Below are 9,757 nucleotides of genomic sequence, written 5' to 3'. Positions count from 1 at the left end.
CAGTGACAAAGAACTTGGATTTAAAGTTTACATAGTTTCCTTCCCCCTCATGTTAGAATAAAAATCTAAGAGAAGTGAAGGACAATTAGGAAAAATTTGTAATAATTGAGGAGTTTGGTCTTCTCAAATTGTTTTCCTCATTGTACACTCCAAGAGTGAAACTAACCAATACCTTATAATCTCCTTGAACATGTTTTCAATGTAGAAAGACTTTAAATAAGTCAATGCTCAAAAAACTTTGGAAACTACTCTTTACACAAATGTGATAATGATACTTAATTTCAGGTTACCATATCACCTACCAATTTCATCTACATTTATGATGAAATAATTATCTCAATGACCTAAGAAAGAATTTTCCTTTATTTCTTTCAAATTTAATAAACTATATCAAGTGAACAAGCATTTTGTGAATTATAGGTCCTTGGGTTTGTAATTTTCAACAATGAAGATTTTTTTTAAGTTGTAATTATTGAGGTACTTTTATAACAGCCCTCTGATGTAGGATCGTACATGTTTGAACAGAGTTAAGTATTACACACACATACATAATCATGGTATTTAACTGGAAAGCAAGAGAAGTGTTAAAGTACTTTTTTTCAGTGTTTACTATGTAAAAGAGAATAACTAAAGTTCTAACTACTTTCATTACATTTTGAAAATAAATAAATATAATTTTAATCTTCTTTCCCATCAAACATGCTTCTTTCAAATTTATTCTTTCCTATATATACTACCTGGAAAAACTAAATTTGACAGAAACACTGATTGCATACTCATAACCAGTTCTCTCCTTTCTGACCAATCATAAGCATCCCATTTCTCAGTATTCTTATAGCTGGGTGAAGCCTTATGATTGATTTTAACCAATGGAATTTTGGCTTAAAATTATGTGTATCACTTCAGGGCTAGGGCATTTAAGAGCATATATCTGTTCTGTCTCTTTTGGCTGTCCATAAAGGTAGACCCACAAGATGAAAGCAACCTATATCTCTGAGTCACTGCATGGAAAACAGTTTCCTTCCGTGGTTGCCAAGCCTTAATCATACTTTGCATGAATAAGAAATAAACATTTACTGTATTAAGCTACTGAGATTCTGGGGTTATTTGTTACCTTACATGGCCTGGCATTACTCTGTAGTGCAGTTTCCCAGTTTACTTTTTCTTGGGATTAAGAAACTATCAGGGTGCTGAGTGGCTCAGTTGATTAAGCATCTGGCTCTTGATTTTGGCTCGGGTCATGATCTCACAGTCATGGGATTGAGCCCTGCATCAGGCTCTGTGCTAATTGGAGCACAGAGCCTGCTTGGGATTTTCTCTCTCTCTCTCTCTCTCTCTCTCTCTCTCTCTCTCTCTCTCTGCCCCTTCCCCTCTTGTTCTCTGTTTCTCTCTCTGTCTCTTTCTCAATAAATAAACATTAAAAAAAACCTATCTTACTTATTAGTTGAAACCTGATCAGTAGATCTATAAAAGCAAAAAAGTCAAAAGGATATTTGACCAAAATAATTGACTTGCTTAGGTTTAGAATTAGAACAATGACATATACTTTTAGTGAAGTGTCCCATTTTGATGGCAGAGATTGACTACCATTCTGATGGTAGTATAATAATTTGTTGTCAAACTTTTCCAAGGATTCACATAATATTATTAGATAGTCAAGGTAGCACGTAATCTCTATGGGTTTTTTTCCACACACTTACCCTATGCAACAAGACTAGGCAATCTATAAAATGCTATTAGTGGATGGTCAACTAGATGGTGAAATAGGAATCTTCTTAATTATCCTCCTCCCACAGACACACTGAGTGTACAGCTAAAGAGTAATGATCTCTGAAAGAGATCTAGAAGCTAGCTGAGTGACTCCCACACATTGGGCAAATGGGGAAATATCCACACTGGAATGGGTAGGGAAGACTAAGACAGACATTCACCACAAACCCCATTCCCATGATAGCACCATGAAACCAAGAGGGAACTCCAAACTCCCAGTGTCTCCATGAGAAGGGAAGGGTTTTGACCCATATATAGCACCCCAACATTTTTTTTTTGGAGAGAGAGAGAGAGAGAGAGAGAGAGAACACAAGCAGTGGAGAGTCAGAAGGAGAGGGAGGAGAGAATCCTAAACAGGTCCCCCACTCAGTGCAGAACCTGATGCAGGGCTTGATTCAATGACTGTGAGATCATGACCTGGGCTGAAATCAAAAGTCAGGTGCTCAGCTGACTAAGCCACACAGGCACCCTTATAGCACCCCAACTTTTAAGACTCCTGTTCTGTTGAGGAACAGGACCTCTAAACACTTAGCTCTGAAAGCCGGTGAGGCTTGTGTCCAATTGTTAACTGTTGTGAACACTCACTGTGGCTATGTCCCTATGGTTCAGTGCAGAGGGAACAGGCAAAATTGCTCATCTCCCAGTGTTTCCCTGAAAGAAGTCCATCTATATACATTACAAGCTGCTACCTGAGTGCTAAGCTTCTAATTTAGCACACATCTAGGGGCTATCTGTAATCCTCCCTGGAGACCACAGGAACCACGACACCTCCCTTGCCATCTTTTTGTAGCCAGCTACAAGTCAGCAGTATTTTCCTGGAAGGAGCCTGTATACATGTCTGCACCTCAGGTTTTGTGCTGCCACCTGAGGGACAGGTCCCTGGATTGCCTGGATCTGATAGCCAATGGGACTTCCATTCATAAATCCCACAGAACTGTAGCAAACAAAAAAGAAGTTCCCAATTGGCTATTCTCTTAGGGCTCAGTGCAGAGGAAACAGGCAAAAATGCCCATCTCAGTCTTTCCCAAAAAAGCGTTTGTCTACATACTTTAAAAGCTCTGCCTAATGGTCAGGCCTCTAATTTAGCATGCATTTAGGGGCTGGCAACAATCCTTCCTGGAGACGAGAGAAGCTAGTGGACACCTTATCTGCCTTCTCCCTCTAGCCCACTCCAAGTCATCAGTATCTCCTTGGAGTATATACATGTCTGGGACCACAGTTCTCATGACTGCTGCATGAAAGACAGGCCTCCAGGTCTCTGGACACTGATAGCAAATGGAGCTTGCACATGTGACCCCACAGAAATGTAGCAAACAGAGAAGCAGCTCTTAATGGGTACAGAAGCAATCCCTTCTCCTACCATGGCTATAACTCCCAGCACAGAGAGATGAGGCAAAATGGTCATCTCCCAGTTTCTTCCTAGAAACTACATACTTCTCCAGCTTCTGCCTGAGGGTCCAGCTTCTAATGAACCTGCATTTAAATGATGAATATGATTCTCCCCTTTGGACAGTGATGGGCCTTGGCATACTTTCAACTTCTGGGAGAGACTAAGAACAAAGAAGCCAACTAGGACAATCACAAATGTTTGAGAGATAATCAAGAGCTTGGGCTGGGATAATTGACAAAGTTCATCTCCTAGAGAAGACTTTTCTGTGAAAACTGGGAGAGATGGCTATTTTATCTAATGTGCAGAAGCCAACACAAAAAGTCAAGGAAAATAAACAAACAGAGGACTATGTTCCAAAAAAAAAAAGAGTAAGATAAGTTTCCAGAAGCAGATTTGAAAAAATAATTTTAAGTTTATTAATTTTTGAGAGAGAGAGAGAGAGAGCGAGCGAGCATGAGCAGGGGAGGGGCACAGAGGGAGACACAGAATCCAAAGCAGGCTCCAGGTCTGAGCTGTCAGCACAGAGCCTGATGCGGGGTTCAAAGTCACAAACCACGAGATCATAACCTGAGCTGAAGTCAGATGCTTAACTGACTGAGCCACCCAGGTGCCCCTCCAGAAGCATATTTTTATAAAATGGAGACAAGTGGTTTACCTGATAGTTCAAAATAATAGTATAAAGATATTCACTGAGGAGAGGAGTGCAATGAATGAACAAAGTGAGAAATTTCAACCAGTGGAAAATATCAAAACATACCAATCAAATCAAAGAGCTGAAAAATACAAGAGTTGAACTAAAAAAATTCAATAGTATGGTTTAACAGGAGACTAGATCAAACAGAAGAAAGGGTCAGCAAACTTAAAGACAGGGCAATGGAATTTATCTAATCAGAGGAACAAAAAGGAAAAAAGAAGAATGAAAAAGCTTAAGAGACTTATAGGACACCACCAAGTGTACCATTATATGCATTATAGGGTTCTTAGAAGGAGAAGGGAGAAAGGGCAAAATGCATATTCAAAGAAATAATGGCTGAAAACTTCCATAACATGGAGAAAGAAATATACATCTAGACCCAAAAAGCCCATAGAGAACCAAATAGGATGGATTTAAAGAGACCCATACTAAGAAACATTATAATTAAATTGTCAAAGGTTATAGATAAGGAAAGAATCCTAAAAGCAGTAAGAGAAAAACAATACATTATGTACAAGGGAACCACCATAAGACTATGAACAAATTTTCAGCAGAAACTTTGTAGGCCAGAAGGAAGAAAGATGATACATTCAAAGTACTGAAAGAAAAAAAAAAAAAAAACACCCTGCCAATCAAAAATACAAAGTTGGCTAGAAAAGAATTGAAGAAGAGAGAAAGCAGAAAAGGAAACTAGAGGCCAATATTTCTGATGAACACAGATGCAAACATTTTCAACAAAATACTAGGAAACTGAGTTCAACAGTACATTAACAAGATCATGAACCATGATCAAGTAGGATTTATTTTAGGGATGTAACATTTGCAAATCAATGTGATACTTTACATTAACAAAATGAAAAATATAAAGCATCTCAATCAATGCAAAAAAGCTGAAAAAATACAACATCCTTTATAAATAAAAACTCTCAACAAACTGGGTAGAAGAAATGTACCTAATTTAATAAAGGCCATATGTGACAAATCCACAGCTAATATTCAACAGTGAAATGCTGAAAGATTTTCCTTTAAGATCAAGAATAAGACAAAGATGTCCACTCTCCTAATTTTACTCAATGTAGTATTGGAAGTCCTGGCCAGAACATTTAGGCAAAAAAAAAAAAAAAAAAAAGACATCCAAATCAGAAAGGAAGAAATAAAATGGTCTCCATTTGCAGATGGCATGATGTTATATATAGAAAACCTAAAGAGTCCACCATAAAAACCCTGTCTTACCTAATAGAAAAATTCAGTAAAGTTGCAGGATAAAGATCAATATGCAAAAATTAACTGTGTTTCTATACACTAACAATTAAAAATAAGAAACAGAAATGAAGAAAATAATCCCATTTATAGTAGATCAAAAAGAATGAAATACTGAGGTATAAATTTAACCACAGAGGTAAATGATCTGTACACCTCTGGATACTGATGGAAAGAAATTGAAGAAGACACAAATAAATGGAAAGATTTCTCATGTTCATGAATTTGAAACATTAATAATGTTAAAATGTCCAGACTACCAAAGTTCTCTGCAGATTCAATGCAATCTCTATCAAAATTCCAATGATATTTTTAATAAATAGAACAAACAATCCTAACACTTATAAGGAACCACAAAAGAGACCAAATAGCCAAAGCAATCTTGAGAAAAAAGAACAATGCTGGGGGCATTACACTTCCTGGTTTCAAACTATATTACAAAACTGTAGTAATTAAAACAGTATGAAGTTGGCATTAAAAAAAAGACACTTAAACCAATGGAACAGAATAGAGAGCCCAGAAATTATCCTATGCATTTATAGGGAATTAATTTACAACAAAAGAGCCAAGAATATACAATGGGGAAATTGTCTTTTCAATAAACGGTGCTGAGAAGCTGGATTGCCACGTGAGAAAGAAACTGAAACCCCATCTTATGTCATATATCAAAAAATATCTGAAAATGGATTCAAGACTTAAATGTAAGCTCTGGGACTGCCAAACTCCTAGAAAAAACATATGCAGTAAGCTTCTCAACATTGGTCTAGGAAGTAATTGGATATTTGACACCAAAAGCAAAGGTAACAAAAACAAAAACAAACCAGTAGGACTACATCAAGCTAAAAGCTTTTGCTCAGTAAAGGAAATCATCAACAGAATTTATAAGAAATCTATGGGATAGGAAAATATTTTCAAAACACATATCAAATAAGAGATTAATATCGCAAATATATTAGAAATATGTACAACTTAATAGCAAAAATAACCCAATTAAAAAATGAATAAAGGACCTCAACAGACATTTTTTCCAAAGATGATATTCAGATGGCCAAGAGGTACAAGAGAAGTTGCTCAATAAAACTAATATAAGAAAAATGCATTTGAAAACCACAAGAGATGTCACCTCACACCTGTTAGAATTGCTATCATTTTAAAACTAACAAACTAGAGATAAATTCTAAGGAAGATGTGGAAAAAAGGAAACCTCTGTGCACTGCTGATAGGAGTGTAAATTGGTTCAGTCACTATGGAAAACTGTGTATGGAGGCTCCTCAAAAGTTAAAAATAGAACAATCATGTGATACAACAATGTTACTTCTGGGTATATATTTGAAATGAAACAAAATCACTACTGAAGGAGATATCTTCACCCCCATGTTCATGGCATTATTTACAGTAGCCACGACATGGAAACAACCTAACTGTCCAATGAGGGATGAATTAATAAAATGTGTGTATGGGGTCACCTGGGTGGCTCAGTCAGTTAAGTGTCCGACTCTGGCTCAGGTAATGATCTCACAGTTCAGGAGTTTGAGCACTGCTTGGGGCTCCATGCTGACAGCTCAGAGTCTGGAGCCTGTTGCAGATTCTGTGTCTCCTTTTTCTCTGCTCCTCCCCTGCTTGTGCTCTCTCTCTCTCTCTCTCTCTCAGAAATAAATAAACATTAAAAAAAAAGGAAATGTGTGTATGTATGAATTTTTAATCACAAAGGAGAAAGAAATCCTGTCATTTGACTACATGGCTGGAACTTAAGGACATTACTGTAAGTAAAATAAATCAGAAAAGACAAATATTTGCAATCTCAGTGATATGTGGAACCTAAAAAAACCCTGAACTCCTGGAAACAGAGAATGGGCTGGTAGTTGCCAGGGGCGGGATCTGGGGGAGGGACAGGGGAAATGAATGAAGGTGGTCAAAAGGAACAAAATTCCAGTTATAAAATAAGTTCTGGGGATATAATATACAGCATGATGACTGACTACAGTTAACAATACTGTACTGTATATTTATAAGTTGCTATAAGAGATCTTAAAAGTTCTCATCACAAGAAAGAAGTTTGTAACTACAAGGAGATGGACATTAACTAAATTTATTGTAGTAGTCATTTCACAATATAGACACATAGCTATTACATTGTACACCTTGAGCTGATATAATCTGTCAATTATAATGCAATAAAACTAGAAAGAACAAAAATAAATGTTGAATAATCAAGAAGTTAATCCCAAGACTTTAATCCCCAGACTATAAAAATCTGTCACACTCATTTTAATTAACTTATTCCAAAACCTAATATCTTCATAATCTCCATTAAAATGGTTCTTATTACTCCCCCCAATTCCCCCAAAAGCCCACAATGACATATCACCTCACTCGTCTTAGGATGGCTATTATAAAAAAGACACAAGATTGCAAATGCTGGCAAGAGTGGGGAGAAAGAGAACACCTGTGCATTGTCTGTGGGAATGTACACTTGTAAAGCTCAATGTAAAACTATATCGAGCTTCCTTGATGAGTTAAAAAGAGATCCACCATATGATCCAGAAATCTCACTTCTGGGTACATATCTGAAGGAAACAAAATTATTCTCTTGAAGAGGTATCTGTACTCCCATGTTCATTACAGCATTATTCACAATTGCCAAGCTGTGGAAACAACCTAGGTGTCCATCAACATGGACATGATGAAAGGATCAAGAAGATGTGATATCCATATAAAATGAAATGCTGTTCAGCCTTACAAAAGAATAAATCCTATCATGTGTGACAACATGGACAACATGGCATTATGCTAAGTAAAATAAACTCGGGCAGAAAAAGACAAATACTGCATATTATCACTTATATGTGGACACACAAAAAAATTAAACTCATAGAAACAGAGTAGAAAAGTAGTTGCCAGGGGTATGGAAAATAGGGAGTGGTTAGTAAAAGGCTACACATTTTCAGTCATGAGATGAGGAACTAATGTATATCATGGTGTTTATATTGATAACACTGTATCATACAGTTGAAATTTGCTAAGAGAGTAGAACTTAAATTTCCTCACCAAAAAAAAGGGAGGGCATTAGATACGTGAGGTGATGAATTTGCTAATTAACTCTATGAGGGAAACCCATTCATAACATGTATGTATATCAAATCCTCATGTTGTACACTCTAAATATCTTAAAATTTTGTCAATTATGCTTCAATAAAGCTAAAAACTGCTGTTAATGATAGCTTATATTTATCCTTTGTTAATGAGGTTAATCTTTGACTGCCATATCATATCACATATCACATTACTGACCACTCAGCCCACAAAAGACATCTTCATCCAAATCCCATTTATTATGGACTGAATTATGTCCTCCTAAAATCTATATGTTGAAGCCATAACCAACAATATGACTGTGTTTGGAGGTAATTAAGGTTAAACGAGGTCATAAGGATGGGGCCCCAATCCAGTTAGACTGGTGTCCTTATAGGAAAAAGAAGAGACAACAGAAGCGTGCATGCACAGAGAGGCCATGGGAGGATACAGTAAGAAGACAGCCATCTCCAAACCAAAGAGAGTTGCTTCAAGAGAAACCAAACCTCCTGACACCTTGATCTTGGAATTCCAGCCATCTGAACCATGAGAAATAAATTTCTGTTGTTAAACATATAGTCTATGGTATTTTGTTACACAGCTGTAGAAGACTAATACACCATTCTTCACCAGGTTGCCCTTGGCATCATCTCCTCCGTGTAACCTTATCTAAGTCATCACTGATACCCTCCTTCTCTGAATTTCTACAGTAAATGTAACTCAGGACTTAATATCACTTTTAAATAAAAGGCTATAACTTTGTTTTTCAGTAAGCTAATTATTTTTATCTCACTAACTGGTTGTAAATCCCTTGAGATGAGAATCCATGGTCTATATCCCATCTTTTTATTCCTCAAAATTTCACCTATTGTAGCTATTCAGTAAAGGATTCTGTTAATGGCCCGGTATTTTCTTTCCGATTTTTAATTATTAAAATTTGAATCAGTCCATAATCCCAAGAAGAAAGTTTTTAGAACAGATGGGCGAATTTTTATATTATTTGTATAATTTTTCAATTACATTAAATTTATCTTAAAGATGTGATTGTTATACTATAAAGTACTTCCTATCATATATCTAAGATAATTGTGTGTCTGTGATTTTGCTCAATGTTTACAAGGGGAACAGGGCAATTTATCTGTTTTAATTAACTCATAGTTTATCAGATTAGTTCTCAATTCAATGTAATTTGCAAAGTGACACTTGGTCAAAGTTTTAATTAGGGAAGTAAAACATCTGTTTTAAGTGTGACACCTTTATTTTTTGATGAACTAAGTGACTTGGGATGAATAGCTATGGGTTTCTTTTACAACAAAGAGCAAAAGTGGACTCATCCATTTTCAATCAGGAGCTATACTCAGAATTATACTGTAATAGTTTGAACTCTTTTATACACATATTCATTTAGAAAAAGAACAGGACTCTGTATGTATATGTTTCTCTGTCCCTGTTTGTGTCTTTATGTGTTTCTCTCTGCCTTTTTCCTCTCTTCTCTCTGATCCTACTCCCAACAGCTTTGTCCTGTTGGTCTGTGTCTGTCCCTGAAAACACAAATCATTTTCTCTTGGATA

This window comes from Panthera pardus, unplaced genomic scaffold (assembly GCF_024362965.1).
Source record: "Panthera pardus isolate Hobbes unplaced genomic scaffold, ASM2436296v1 HiC_scaffold_7, whole genome shotgun sequence".
Taxonomy (NCBI): domain Eukaryota; kingdom Metazoa; phylum Chordata; class Mammalia; order Carnivora; family Felidae; genus Panthera; species Panthera pardus.
Note: the sequence above shows the minus strand (reverse complement) of the source record.